General features: G+C 36.7%; 1 protein-coding gene across 9 annotated transcripts in view; it reads right to left on the bottom strand.

Moving 5' to 3' along the window:
- Positions 1 to 15,733, bottom strand: part of WWP1 (WW domain containing E3 ubiquitin protein ligase 1) — a 123,942-nt gene that overhangs the window by 96,323 nt on the left and 11,886 nt on the right. For 4 of the 9 annotated variants that reach the window (XM_036995638.2, XM_073229792.1, XM_073229793.1 and 1 more), the window contains exons 2-3: positions 11,454 to 11,573; positions 4,143 to 4,237 (exon numbers count right to left, since the gene is read on the bottom strand). The exons of 1 other annotated variant lie outside the window; for it this stretch is intronic. The gene's annotated coding sequence lies outside the window, so the exon portion shown is untranslated. The remainder of the gene's footprint in view (positions 1 to 4,142; positions 4,238 to 11,453; positions 11,574 to 15,733) is intronic. 4 more of the 9 variants (XM_036995637.2, XM_036995639.2, XM_036995640.2 and 1 more) reach the window with 4 other exon arrangements.

Here is a 15,733-nt window from a genome sequence, read left to right as displayed (position 1 = left end):
ACTAGGAGGTATTTACAAAACATAAAACTGATCAAAGAGTAGTACTTAAACTGTACAAGAACTTCTAGTTAACAGAATCACTAAATGTCTTAAGACATATACCAAACATGGAGGAAGGGGAGTTTAAAATGTTGTGCTATTAGAACACATTTAAACCTTATCAACTAACAACTTAACATAGACTGCTACATGTTAGATGTCATATACAACCCCCACAATAACCACAATTCAAAAACCTAATAATAGATACATGAAAAATAGAAAGAAACCCAACCACAACAATAAAGAAAGGTCATCATGAACGTGGGAAGAAAGCAAGAGAAGGACCAGAGAAGAGCAACAAAAACGAGAAAATATTTGACAAAATGGTGATAATCAAATACCTATCAATAAGTACTCTAAATGTAAATGAACTAGATACTCCAATGAATAGATATAAGGTGACTGCATGAAGAAAAAAACCAATACCCAATATATGCTTCCTATAAGAGACTCACTTCAGACCTAAATATACAACAGACTGAAACTGAAGGGTGGAAGATATTCCATGCAAATAGAAATGAAAAAAAAGCTGGAGCCGCAGTACTTATATAAGACAAAATAGACTTTAAAACAAAGAATTAAAAAGAGAATGAAAAACATGATAATGAAGGGCTGTATCCAGCAAGAGTATGTAACAATGGTAAACATCTACTCACTCAACAGAGGAGCACCTAAATACACAGAGCAAATATCAACAGACGGAAGAGAGGAATTGACAGTAAATACAATAATAGTAGAGGTCTTTAATCCCAACTTACATCAATGGATAGATCATCCAGGCCAAAAATCAGTTAGGAAACAGTGGTTTTGAATGACACATTAGACTAAATGGACTTAATAGATACATACAGAACATTACATCCCAAAACAACAGAATACTCAATCTTTTCAGGTGCACATGGAACATTCTCCAGGATAGATCACACATTAGGCCACAAATGAATTCTCAAAAAATTTAGGAAGACTGAAATCATGCCAAGCACCTTTCCCAACCCTAACAGTATGAAACTAGAAATCAATTACAGGAAAAAAAACTAAGGAAAAAAAATAAGGCCATGGAGGCTAAACAGCATGTGCTACTAAACAATCAATGGGTCAACACAGAAACTAAAGAAAAATAAAAAAGTACTTGGAGAATAATGAAAATAGAAACACAACAAGGCAAAATCTTGGGAAGGCACCAAGGAGTTCTGAGAGAGAACTGTCTAGCATTACAGGCTTACCTCCAGAAACAAAAAAATCTCAAATAAACAATCTAACCCTACACCTAAAATAACTAGAAAAAGAAGAACAAAGCCCAAAGTTAATAGAAGGAAGGAAATTAATAAAGATAAGAGCAGAAATAAATTAAACAGGAACTAAAAAATGAAAAAAATACAAAGGATCAATGAAACTAAGAGCCAGTGGTTCTTTGAAAAGACAAGCAAAAGATAAATCTTTAGCTAGACTCAGCAGGAAAACAAGAAGACTCAAATAAACAAATGAGATGCAAAAATGAAGTTACAAATGATACCACAGAAATACAAATAAGTTTAAGAGATCACTATGAAAACTGTATGCCAACAAATTGGACAACCTAGAAGAAATGGATAAATTCCTACAAACATGTAATCTCCCAAGAGATTGAACAAGGAAGAAATAGAAAATCTCAACAGACCAATTACTAGTAACAAAACTGAAGCAAAAACAAAAGTCCAGGTCCGTATGGCTTCACAGAAGATTTCTACCAAACATTTAAATTAGAGTTAACATGGGGAAGGCAGTATAGCACAGAGAAGACAAGTAGTGATTCTATAGCATCTTACTATGCTGATGGACAGTGACTGTAATGGGGTATGTGGTGGGGACTAGATAATGAGGGGAATCTAGTAACAACAGTGTTGCTCATGTAATTGCATATTAATGATACAAAAAAAAAAAACTGAGGAGGAAGGAAAGCTTCCAAATTCATTCTATGAGGTCAGAATCACCCTGATCCTCAAAGCACACAAAAACAGTACAAAAAAAGAAAATTACAGAACAATATCCCTGGTGAACATAGATGAAAAAAATCCTCAACAAAATATTAGTAAACTGAATTTAAAAATGTATTAAAAAGATCATTCACCAAGACCAAGCAGGATTTATTCCAGGGATGAAAAGATGGTTCAATATTTGCATAATAGTAACAAAAAAAGGACAGAAAAATTAAAAATACTCAAATGTTCAGATAGAAAAATGATTAAATGAATTAGGCCAACTCATGGTGAAACATTATACAGAAGTGAGAGTGAATGAACCATAGTTATAGGAATGGATCTTAGAAACATAACAGTGATAAAAAAAAAGGGGGGACAAATAAGAGTATTAACATCTTCCTCTCACTAAGTCCCACCTCCCAAGATGTAAACATTCTGCACTGATGTCATCAAGAATGTTTCCAACTACTAATGACAGAGAAGAAATGAATTATCTTGGTGGTTATCATGACCTCATTTTCCATTATGCATTTCCTTTAAAAAAAAAGAAATTCAGAAACATGGGGACATTGTGTGAGTCTCAAAAGCTTTTACAATCAACAACTGAATGAAGCCCACTGAAGAATTACTGAGGTCCAAAGGGCAATCGAATGACAAGTTGTCACTCTTCCAAGAAGTGTATTATGAGTCTAATCAAAACAATTCTACACAAATAAAAGAAACCTGTGTGTGGAAATAGTTCTGCTACTGTTTTGTTCTCTGGATAAAGAGATTTTGTGTGTTGTATAGAAATACCCACAACAGTACAAAAGCAAGTCTCCAGGTTTATTTTCTTCTTATAAATTTAAATGTGTATCCTGAATATATAGTTTTTTTATATATTCCTTTGGTATACTAGAATGTTTTCTTTGAAATGCATAAAGAATTATAACTTAATTTTGCTCTACAATAAAATGCCATTTGTGCTTTAGAAAGCCTAAAATGTAACAATTATTAAACTCAAAACAAAGAAATATATTGTAGCAATACCATTTAAAGGAAGAGAAAAAAAATTCAGAATAGTTACTGTAAGAGTTGGGGAAAGACAGGAATATGGAGTTACAGAGGTGTTCATAGGTCACCCTATAGCTGTGTTGGTACTGACCCAGTTCTTCAATTGAGTTGTTGGTCCCCAAATGTGTTTTTATTATTAATTTCCTTCTGTTACATGTTCAAATTACAGAATTTTTGAAAATTTAAAGAATGCATGGAAGGCAGGAACATAGATACAGAAAAGCAAAGATGACGAATTCATCAAGTGTGACAGTAAGGGAGTATGCCTGTAGCCTGTGAAGGAAAAGAAGGTAAAAGCAAAGCTTTCACACAGATGATGTGTGTAATTAGTCATTCAAGAAAAAGACACTTCCTTTGAATAGTAAATAAGGTATCAAAGGATATGTGAAGATATTAATTCATTTGGAGGTTAGATTAAAAGCAAATTGAGGGGCTTCATTAGTAAGTCAGACAGAAAAATAATTGCTGAGAACAAAGAAGACAAACAAGCACAGGACTGTTGTTTGAGAAGAATTGTAAAGTTTAAAACACTACGTGGACCAAGAAACTGTACCAACTAGGTAAAAGCTTGTTTGCTCTATTACTTAAAACTCTCAGTACCTGGACTCCCACCACCAAGCTATTTCTCCCTTTGTTCTACATAAACCAATCCTCAGACTCAAGAGTACATGTCTCTGGTAACTTGTAACTACAAATTTAAACTGTTAAATATGATATAGTACAAAAATGGTACCATTTTGCCCTAAAAGGAAAGATACAGAGTAAATAAAATTACCACTTTCAACATACAATTAGTTTTCACACTTCATCTGATAACATAAAGTTGTGTGACACTTAAAATATAACTAGCTTTATATACATATGCTTTAATCTACGCATTACAATAATACTGTAAATGGTAGGGAGGTACTAATTCCCATCTTACAGATGAAGAAACTGTGCCTCAGAAGTATTAAGTTGACAGCCATAGTTTTTATAACAGGGTAGTACTAGGTCTACATAGATATCATTAGCTATCAACATGTATGGAGTTTGACTGTTAAATATAGTTTTAATTTTAAGAAAAAAAAAAGGTCATCAATCACTTACTCTGTATCAGGAACTATGCTAGACACTGGGGGTATAAAGATGAGTAAGACACAATTCCTTCTTTCAAGGAGTTCATAGTCTAGTGAGGAGACAACCTGTAAGTAAATAAATAGCTTTCAGTGCAACACTTACTAAAATAGAGGCAAATGTAAAGGGGTACCTCTGGGGCACACATGATAAAGTGCATAACCCAACTTACAGGAATCAGGAAAAGGTTCAGTGAGAAGATAACCTTTGAACTGTCTTGAAGTATAATTCTTCAAGAGAGAATGATGGCATGTCTGGAGCATTCAGAGAACTGCTGTTAGGACTTGAAGACAAAATGTAAGGACAGTATGAAGTGATGAGGCTAACAGGCAAACAATTATCTAGAATGTACAGGATCCTATGGAATTGTTCATATGGTATTGCAAATATATCAAGCATAGTAGTTAATTAAGTTTATCTGAAAGTAAAGATAGACACTGATAGGTTTCAATGCAAGAACTGCCTTTTAGGAGAGTAACTATGGCAGCAGTGGGATTAGATTTAAAAGAATGAGCTTGTCTGAACGAGGTCACTGGTAGTATGAAGGAAAAAACTCAGGATATGTACAAGATCTTTGACCAGACGATTATGGGAGAGCCAAAGGTTAGAAAGAAGGACTCTGAACCACTAAAATTTCCCACTTCACTCTATGGGTAGATGATGGCACCATAACACAAGGGAGTAGAAGAGAAACAAATTGTGGGAGACTATATAGCAAAGTTTTTAAGAGCCAACTCTGCAGCCACTTAACAGCTGTATGACCAAATGTGGTAAAAGAAAAAACAGTCTGTTTTAATAATTTTCAAGTGAATTTGATTATTCATCCAAATTAAATTAGGTCCTACCCTATGCCCAGAGGATACAGCCAGTTATATGTAAGCTGATTATATCCAGCATAACCCTTTAAAAATGCCACAGGGTTGTATAAGGGTTATTATTCAACTGGAAAGAATAAAGAATCCTGAATGTAGGTAATGAACTACATTCCCAGTCATTAAGCTTTATCATTAAGATCTATCAAATCCTCACTTGAAGATGTATCTTATTTGCCTGTTAAGCCTTGGAAAAGCCAGAGAATTCCCACCACATAGTATCTAATTACCAGGTTTATTAATAAACTTATTGATTGCCTAGTCTGTACAGTAGGTATGGCAAGGACACAAACATGGTAGAAAAAATAGCCCCAACTTCAATACTGAGTCTAGTTTGAAGACAGTTTTAACACACAGGAAACATCTCAGTAACCAGACAGGATGGCACCTATCAGATGCTTGAGAAGTTTAGTCCAATGAATGTGGAACTTGGAAGGTTAGAGAGCCTACAACAGGCAAAGTTATACCAGCACCATAAAATTTAAAATTCAAAGAAATATGGCAAAAATAAATATATATGAACAAAGTAGTTTCCCTCACCCTAAAGTATTCAAGATTCAGCAACTGTAGAGCAGAAAATAAGTATTTCATAAAAGCATAAGTTATAAAACAGGGGATTTAATTTTGAATAATACAGGAAATAATACTTCTACACAGATTACTTTTTTAAAAAGACACTGTTGGTCATTTCAATGAATTTATAAAATGGGACAGTAAACAAAAGTAAACTTGTCCTGATTTGCTCAGAACCACCCAGGTTTAAGAGCCCTGCTCCCTGGGAAACCTCTCAGTCCAGGTACTGAAGGATATTTGATTATCCAGCGGGTTTGTGTAGACATCTTTGATGTATCTTAAAGAAGTTTTTCTAGTGGAATCCTGTTTAATAAGGCATAATTCTATTAGATTTTACATTTCCATGTGACTTAAATATTCAGAAAGGAAAAATAAATTTTATAAGAACCACTCATTAGTACGCCTAGGAATCACACCACCAGAGGACACACTGGGAGAAAGGATGAGGGAAGAGCAAGCAGCTTTCCGAACACCCAATGTCTTCGAGCCTCAGAATTACTTAACTTTACCAAAGTCCGAATACTCACCTCGACTGTCTCCCAAGGACCCAAAGACATGCCAACTTCCTGAACAGCTTCCTAACACTCAGTCCTACTGTTCTCCCTGCACCATGCCACCATTCTCACTCCGCGGTCTGCACATCTAAGCTAACTGCTTGGCCTTCCCTGACTCCTGTCAATCCCCACTCTGCTGCGGAGGAGGGTGGACCCCACCCCCTGAAGAACCCTACTCCACGCACCATCTCCCAACAGTCACTCTAGCCCCTGCACTCCCCTTTGGGATCCACACCAGCAGCCCCTCCAGCTCTCCTTCATCCTAGTAGCACAGACAGCAATACCACCGTTTTATGTGCACAGCACTTCAGTTTCAATTTTCACACATGCATCTCAGGGAAATGGGTAAGTACAATCATTTTCAGTTTTAACAATGCAACATTAACTTTATTTTTCATTACTACTCTACTCCCCATTGGGCTTTTCTTCCCAGGATTTCTTGGTGCTAAACCTCAATGTATACTTTAAGCTATCTGGGATAGAGGTCAGCCAATTCCTTAAATAGTTACTTGCCCACACTGACCTTTCTGTATAAATATCACTGATGAATCTTCTTAAATGCCCAACAGGAATGTCACCTGTCTGATTATTTACAAGTATCACTGAGAAAAAGAGTAACACTTTTTAAACTGTGCCATTCCAGTGACTTGAAGAGCATTTGCAGTATCTATCAAGCAAAGGACAACTAAAGATGGGCATCCACAGGTACTTTTTAACATCTAACTATAGTTTGGGTGTTGACTTTAATCTAAAAATGTCTAATCACAGGATCTATTAATTCACCTTTCTTCCATCTTTCTGTACTTTTAGTCAATTTCTAAGTTCCTTTTGGTGCACAATATATGGCACTTTACAGGAGAAACACAATAAATGTTTTTAGTGAGAAAAACATATTTATCTTCAAAGTGCCAAGTTTCATAAGTCAGTATTAATACCCAACTCTTACTTATCTCCACCCAGTGTCAGATTTTTTCAACCAGAAGAGGTAAACACATTAATTTTTCCCAAGCCCTCTGCTTCTGTTTTCACTCATACTCCAATTTTTACTTCTTCTTTTCCAGCGATACAAATCTAGGCCTCTTTTCTTTTCTAGATATATCTGACACATATCCCCGTTCGTAAACTCATTCTCTTATTTTTTACCTATCTCATTTCCTTGAGTACAATACTTATATTCAACTTTTTTTATTTTTAAGTTATTCCTTTCAAGCAATCACAGAAAATCTGCTTTACAAGTAACTCATCTCAAAATCTGCCTTTCTCTAATACATGTATCTGCTGCCACTTTGCACTAATAAGCAAAAAAGACCCAACCCTATACTGAAATGCACCATACACATCACAATTTTAATTTTCTAAGTACTAAATCTTGATCCATCTCTAGATTCCCTTTTTACTGCCAGTTTTAACTATTTCCAATTATGTCAACACCTTGCCCTCAAAATTAAATCAACTTATTCTGAGTCACATAATTAATACAAATTTCTTTCCCTTTTTCAGATGGACAAACACATGCATTGTTACTGTGTACCCCTTACTGTGGTAATCAAAAACCTTGCTGAATTTAACTTTATGCCTCCTCAAAATATCATGGAACACACCCTTATAACTGCTGGCCATTAATTTCCTGCAATGTAATTCTTCATCTGCTCTTCACATAAATTCACTCTATTCACAGAAATTCAAGTCAAATAGCTAGGCAAATTAACTCAACTCTCATGGCAGCAATTCTAATGCAGGTAATTGTTGATTCAGACTACTTGAAGTTCCACCTACTTCTTCCCTCAGAAGAGCCTTGCATCACAGCAAGGCTCCAGTCACAGCACTGAAGTATGATCAAAGTAACTTAACTTGCTTTTCTTACCCAATTAGAGAGAAATAGTTGGAATTACCTACGCAAAGCAAAACTGACCACTCACTGTTTCAAACAAAGTATGTTTCCTATAAACCTCCAGCCAGTAAATGTACAGGGTTTTGTCTATACGGAATGTAAATTCCTTACCCCAAATGTAATAAATAATTAAAAATAGACTTGACAGAAGACTAGATGCTAAGCTGGCAGGAACCAAGACACACCAAAGTACGGGCCAGTCCAGAAGATCAAGTATCAAAGGTATTTCTATTCTGAGCTGAAAGAAGTACCAGTTCTGCTTTTTTCCAAGTCAGAGGTTAACCATTAAAAAAAATTACTACAAACTTAATATAAAACTCTAAACATCTAGTAACGTAGCAGTTACAAGAAACCCAAGTCAACTTGTGCACTAAACTTTTACTTATAGGAGACTTTTAGTCTGGTTGATGGTCCAATTATTTCTAATTGGGGAATTAGAGAAATAACAAGAGTCATTTACAAGAGTCTAGTGTGAATTGGGATTTGAATTTCTGTCTCAACAAGAGGCAGCATAACAGTGGCTAAGAGTTCATTCTGCAGTCAGACAGCCTATGTTCAAATCCTGGCTCCACTTTACTATGTTCAACTTCTGACAAGCTCCTTTACCTCACAATGCCTCAGTTTTTATGCCTATAAAATGAAAAATAATAGCACCTACCTCACAGGGTGATTAAAATGAGTCAATATTGACAAAGCGGTAAGAAAACTGCCCAGCACACAGTAAGTGCTTAACAAGCTGACAAGACCCTGGACAAGTAATTTAACCTAACTAGGAGATGTCTTAGTGATTATTATATAAGCCCTATGAATTATAAATGTTATGTAAATGCTAAATTATTAAGAATATAACATAAGATAATTAAATATGAGGCAATGAAAAATAAAGCCTTACAGAAAACATACAGTCCTGCTCTACTGAAACTGAAAATTTATCAGTTAATTTTTCTGAATACTGAGGCTACCCTTTTAAAAAATAATACTTTGGCCTTTTGAGACAGTCATGCCATCTATTTTATTTTACATAATTTCTGATGGCAATTCTTATAAAAATAAACATACAATCCTATCCTAGGATTATCTGAAAATGAAGTACTGTATATAACCCCCAGCGAGTGCCTACACCGCTTTCCCTACTAATTTACTCCCTTCCCCCTGCCCCAATTCATACCCTCCCTCTCTCTGGCCACCAAACAGACTTTGGGCTCACGTAGTATAACAAGAGTAAGACAAAACAAGATCAACTTTAAAAAAAAAAGAAAAAAAATCCTTTGACCAACTGACTTCTTAAAAGAAAAGCCAACCTTCTTTCTCACCTCTGACTCACTTCTCTACCCATTCGATTTGGTTGCTGCCTCACCACTCTACTTAAGTATCTATCTCTTTTCTCCTCCATGGCCAAATAGTGGTCACCGCAACTCCACGTCCTCCTGGACCTCTCTGCACCATCAGACAATGGTTCACTTAGTGAACACTGGGCCTCCATGCTCTCCTTACGAAATTCCGACCTAAGCCTCTCATTTAATCTTTCCAGTAGAAGAGAATAAAATCTACCATGGGTCAAAAAAGAACTGATCAATAAAACAAACCAGGTATCAGGCATTCTTTTCTGAATTAAGTCATTTGGCACACGCACGCACGCGCGGCATGAGTTCTGGTAATAGAGTAAATACCAGGAATATAAAAATCCAAGATATGCTCTTTACCCTCAGTGAGTTTCTAATTTAGCAGCAGAAAAAGACAAGGAAATCAGCAGCTTTAAGATCACTGACAACGTTGTGCCGAGTTGAGTCCTACAGAAGTAGGAAAGGAGCATCTCAATGGGATATAGTGGGGAAAGGTAAGGAGGAGTCAGGAAAGGTTTCTGAGCGATGGTAACAGTTGCAGTGAGTTGTGGAGGACTACGCAAGGGCCGTGTATACACAGAAGGGGAGAAGTGCTGTCAAGACCTCCTGTGCTCAGAGAAGTGAGATGAACAGTGTGGGCAGTGAGTATACAGAGTTCTGCTCAGGAGACGAAACCATCAAGGCAGAAAAGTAGCTGCGCCATGGTGAGTACTGAGAAAGCCACACAGAGCCACTGAATTTTCAGCAGGGAAGGAACATTCTTAGTATTTTAGAAAAACTGCTCTAGCACAGTTGTGAGGGTAGCCTAAAAGTGGCCTAGTCCTGAAATGGCTTGAAATAGAGGAAGCAGCAGAGATATGAAGGAACAGAATCTGCAATAATTGGTGGACTAACAGATGCCACGATAAAAGGGAGATTACTCCTCACTATCCCCAACATAACTCTTCTCCAAGCCTAATTTCTCATCAAACTGCAGGAACAACTTGGTACATGGTGCCCCTGCACCCTGCCTGCCTTCACTCTCACCCCATATCCATCCTCCATCCAGCAGTTAGTGATCTTTCCCAAACACATTTCAACAACTGTTTCACACTCCAATGTTCTCTTATCTTAAACTCATGCATGGCCTCCTCATGTGATCTGTTGCCCCCACACCTCTTTCTTCTCTCCTCCCCTCTTCACTCTCACTGACATTCCTGTCATCCCTGACTACCTTGTGCTTCTGAGGGACCTTTGCATTCACTGCTCTGACAGTTCCTTGGCTTCCTTCTCAGTTTTGGGCTCAACTCAAATATGATCCCTTCAGAAAGAATGCCCAGCCAGCCTAGGCAAAGTGAGACCCTCACTTCTCCAACTCTACCACTTCACCCTATTTTATTTTTTCTAGTAATTTTCAATTATTTATGTTCATATATTGTCCTCTCACTTCTATTTCCATCTCTACCCCTGCCCCTTAGGACAGGAACTCTTATCTTATTCGCCATTCTATTCCCAGAACCCCAACAAGAGCCTGGCCAAAGGAAGGTCCCCATTAAGTAATCACTGACTGACTGAGACAGCTCAGAGGAGATATGCTAGAGGTAAAGTTATGCAACATGGCCCATTAGCAGAGTTCAAGACTAAACTGAAAGCCAGCTCTGCTGTGACAGGTTAAGAAGTACATGCCCCCACTCAGGGAAAGACAACCGCATGCACTGACATGAGGACAGACGAGAGCTAGGCACCCCAACAACGAGGAGCTGAACAGCAGACAAGGACTGTGCAGAGAAAGAAAACTTGAAGAGTTTCAGGGAGGAGGAAAGAGTGGCTAACCCCACCAAGTGCCCCAAAATGGATGTTACCAGGCCCTGAGTGGGAGCAATTTTAATAAAATGGTGGGACGAGAAGCCAATAGCTTAAGAAACCACTGTTCAGATGTTCAACTGTGAAGGAAAAGCAAGATATAGGCTCAAAGGGAGGTATTCATCATAGATTTGTTTCTGAAGATGGAAGAGACTTGACCATGTTTTCAGACAGGAAGAAGCTAAAGTCACAGAAGAGATGATACTTACTATGACAAGATCTCTGACAGGGCAGGACTGCTGAGACTTACCACAGAGGTACAGACATACTCTCACACTGAAGACTGGAAAGGGAAGACATGGTGAGGATGCAGATACCTCTGGAAGTGTCTGGAAAGAAAGTTAAGGAGGTTTTACTAATTTCCTCAGTGACGGAGGCACTGCTGGTAGCACTGGGAATACAATGGTCAATAAAAACAGACAAAATCCTGTCTTAACAGGCAGGTGGCTGAGGAAGGAATTGAGGACAGGCACAACAGAGATTTGGGCACAGCAGCACCAACCCCTATAGACACGTGAACTTTCCATCTCATTTTAATAGTTCATGGTTAGCAATGACATTAATAAGAGCTGCTTAGAGCATCAGTTCCAGAAGAGAAAAGGGTATACTTAGCTACTAACAACCTACTTCTGGTAATCCAAATGCATTAAGTATACATATTCTGTCACCTTCATTCATCAAAGTTCAGCCAAAGAAAGTAGATAATTGGTATTTCCTAAAAAGCTCTTTACTCACATACCTCACTAATGACAGATATTTCCAATTCAAAAACAGTTTTCCCCAACCCGGCTGCATGTCATAATCACCTGGGGACGATACTGGGGGGAAAGGGGGGCACTCTAGGTGAGTCTCACAGACACATTTGTGTACCAGTGTCTTCTTACATGTTATTCCCACTGCTCATCTACCTAACTGCTAATCATCCCTCAAAATTCAGTTCAAATGTCATCCCTCCAATTGTGGACTAGTTAGTTGCTCTGTTTCATACTTCTGTAACCCTGTTTGTTTCTTTATCTGCCTCATGCTATATATTTCTTTATTACTATTCATCTTTACTCAATAAATGTAAGTTAAATGAAGATTCACAATTAAAACATTAACCCTGAAGAACTGGTTAAGATGGTTAAGTTTAAAAAAGAGTATCTCTATAACACACAGAACTGAAACTTTAAAATATTATGTAGAAAATCTATGCAGGTGGGACTACAAGCCATCCATACCCTCTCCTATCTCTGCACTACTAATACTGAGCTCCAAGCCATGTCCACCTTATCACTGTGATTTCATCTCCATAGCCCACTATAAGGACTCAATACAAAAATATCCAACATAAAGTAAAGGATAAATGTCACTAAAAATGCTCACTTGACTTAAACACTCAAATGTCCAAAAGTGTATGAACAAAAGAAAAAGCTCATTCAACTTGGACACTCTCCAGTCCTAACTATTCAAATAATTCAGAAATCATACGCTAATCCCATAATTATACTTCAATTAGATTCTAATGAAAGTCTGGGAGAAAGATGGCTGCTTAGAACACAGTACAAAATTTTCCATAGAGGTATTAGAAATGGTGGTAAGATACCAAGCCACAAAAGCGTACAGGACCCATAACAGCCAAAGCACTTGCAGTGTACAAGGAAACCTATTGTTCTATAGAGATGTTTCAGAGATTCCACAAATACTGATTTGTGTGCATATGATTTGTTCCTGCAAAAATCAAAGCAAAATACCAAAATAAATTGCTAACACTATGAAAAAGTACCGAAAACACTTTGCATGGTGCCTGGCTGTGGATAAAGTGAAGGTTCCAATGACCAGGATTCTCACTTGGCCCTGGTCAATTAGCTCACTACACATGTGTGGGCAATACGTTGTTACTGACTCTAAACAGAGAGTTCTGGGTGACATGGTGGAACGGTTGCATGGCTACAGGAGAGCAGAGAGCAGAGACTGTAGTGGTGGCAGCTGAGGACAGAGACTGAGATGGCTGCAGGGACAGAGAGGTCCAGAGGCACAGACCGGCTTGCTGCAAGCGGACTCCTCTGAGTGGACGGGATTCTAGTTACTGACCTGCCACCATAGAAATAAAGTTGGGCATAAACTCTTTCACCCTAAGAACGTTCCACTGTCATTTTTTGGTCTCACTGAATCCACAGTGAACTTTCCAGGGGCTGAAATCCATTGGCAAGACACTGGCACCTAGTAAATACCCAATAAATTATAGCTATTTTTACCCAGAATCCCTGATTTCAAACTTTGGTGTCCATCAAAATAGTTACATTTTCTCACTGCATTTCTATATTGTAAACTCCAAGAGTGCAGGACAAATCCAATATATCTAAAGTGCCTCCCTCAAAGCCTGCCACACACTTGTTTTTAATAAATATTTGCTAATGAAGGAAACTTAGTGTCAACTGAATCTCAAAAACAATAAAGGCTTAAAAACAAATAGTCTTATTTAGTTTTTAGGCTCTCTAAATGAACTACTATACTTCTCAAATTGCATTTTTTCCTTTAAAATTATCATCAAAATAAAAAATAAAAGTGTAAATGTTCATGTAGAAAATAACTCCTCCAGGAATAATCAGTTTAGAAAACACTAGAGAACAGCCTTATTTAATGAAACAGCATCTAAATTTCTCTGGGCCTTGGTAATCCTATCAAATAAGAAATGGGAGCACAGAACATATAGAGATTTTCTAGTTTGGAATTGCTTGACTAAAAACACCATGTATTTATTCATGAAACACTGAAATCACCCATAATCTTTGCAGCAACCCAACTGGTCTTGATTTTTATACCACTGTTTTCCTCCAGTACACATTTTTCTTTACAAAGCTGCAGCCCTAGTGTACAAATCATTTTATTTTCTCTCTTCATGTCCCATTTACAGTAAGAACTGCCCATTACAAACTTGATTGAGTCCTTGGCCAACATCAGAGGACCTCTGGATTTATGCTTACAGTTGTGAAACCATAACTTTTGCAAAAATATTCCAGAGGGCCACAAGATGGTGATGTTGTTCCATAAAATGCACCTTATAAAAAATACAATTACCTAAATTCTGATTGTAGTTAGAGGAGAGAGACGGCGTTTATTGACATACACCAGAACATGTGTAAAAGAAAAACCATGGAAGTATTTTTTGGTTGTAGGAAAAAATATAAAACAATTTAAATACAAAATAAAAATGAAGCATATCCACATAATGCAATATATGGGGAAATTAATACTATAAAACCAGTATTCATAAATCAATATGTATAAATAATAAAGTGAATAAAAATTCAGTTGCACAGAGGTGAGGCTTAGAACCTCACCCCCCCGTTTTGACAGAAATCTTCTGCATCTGTGGATGTTGTGTTGCCCTTGTCTAGCTTGGATTAATACTTTGTCTATAGGCACAGACCTGATCATCTATCTACATTTGCCCTCTTACAGCACTAAATTTTGTTTTCTACCTTTATCTTGCATCTACCTACCACTTCAGCATTTTCTTTAAAAAAATAATAAGGGAGAAATGTGGGATTCACATATAAATCAAGTATAAAAATCAAACAAATAATCATATCTGACTCGATTGTTTATAGTTCATGATGCGTGATCAAAACCGAAAGTTTCTGTCACTGTTCACCATGTAAGAACTTATTCACTATGTAAGAACTTGTTCACCATGTAAGAACTTGTTCGTTATGCTTCAGAAGATTGGAGACCGTTGAGAATTACGCTTGGGGTTGATTAATGATTGTGCATTGAGTCCCCTATATCCCCTAAACAGAATTTTATTGTTGTTAACAACCATTTGATCAATAAATACGAGATGCCCTCTCAAAAAAAAAAAGAACATAGCTATTCAATTAAATGAAGTACATCTGTTATTATTGCCAATAAGACAACCAAAGAATGAATGTATTGAGCCTTAATTCTAAGATGAGAATGGAGTAAAAACTCAATTTGCCACTAAAAAAAAAAAAAAAATTCAGTTGCAGAATAAAAAAAAAAAAAATACAATTACATTATACCAACTTTCCAAAAAATGGAATTAGTAAGTTTACCTTCATTGTCAAGTAAGGATATCAAAAATGTTCGTACGTTACTAGAAAACTGTTGTGAAAAGGAAAATATATTCATCAAATTTAGCAACTATTCTGATTTTTAAGCTAACTGGTTACGGTCGTTAAAAAAAACAAAAATACAGGACTTTGGCACTATTACTTTGTCTTTTAGCACATTAATCGAAATTTTCTCTCTCCCTGCTCCACCTCCTTCCTTCTCACATCAAAATTAAAAAATGAAATATATTTTTACTAGTGTATTGACTAACTTTATTCTTCATAATTTTTCTTAATTTAGGGAGATGATTCCTATTTGTTTTAAAAGAATTAGTACTAAAATGTATTTACATTAACAAAGAAGAACTACCCCAAAGTGGTATAGAGAATGAGATAGTTTATCTAATTTGCTATAATTCTTCAATTTCTTTTAA

Source organism: Manis javanica, chromosome 2, assembly GCF_040802235.1.
Source record: "Manis javanica isolate MJ-LG chromosome 2, MJ_LKY, whole genome shotgun sequence".
Classification (NCBI taxonomy): domain Eukaryota; kingdom Metazoa; phylum Chordata; class Mammalia; order Pholidota; family Manidae; genus Manis; species Manis javanica.
Note: the sequence above shows the minus strand (reverse complement) of the source record. Positions and strands in the feature narration are given on the sequence as shown.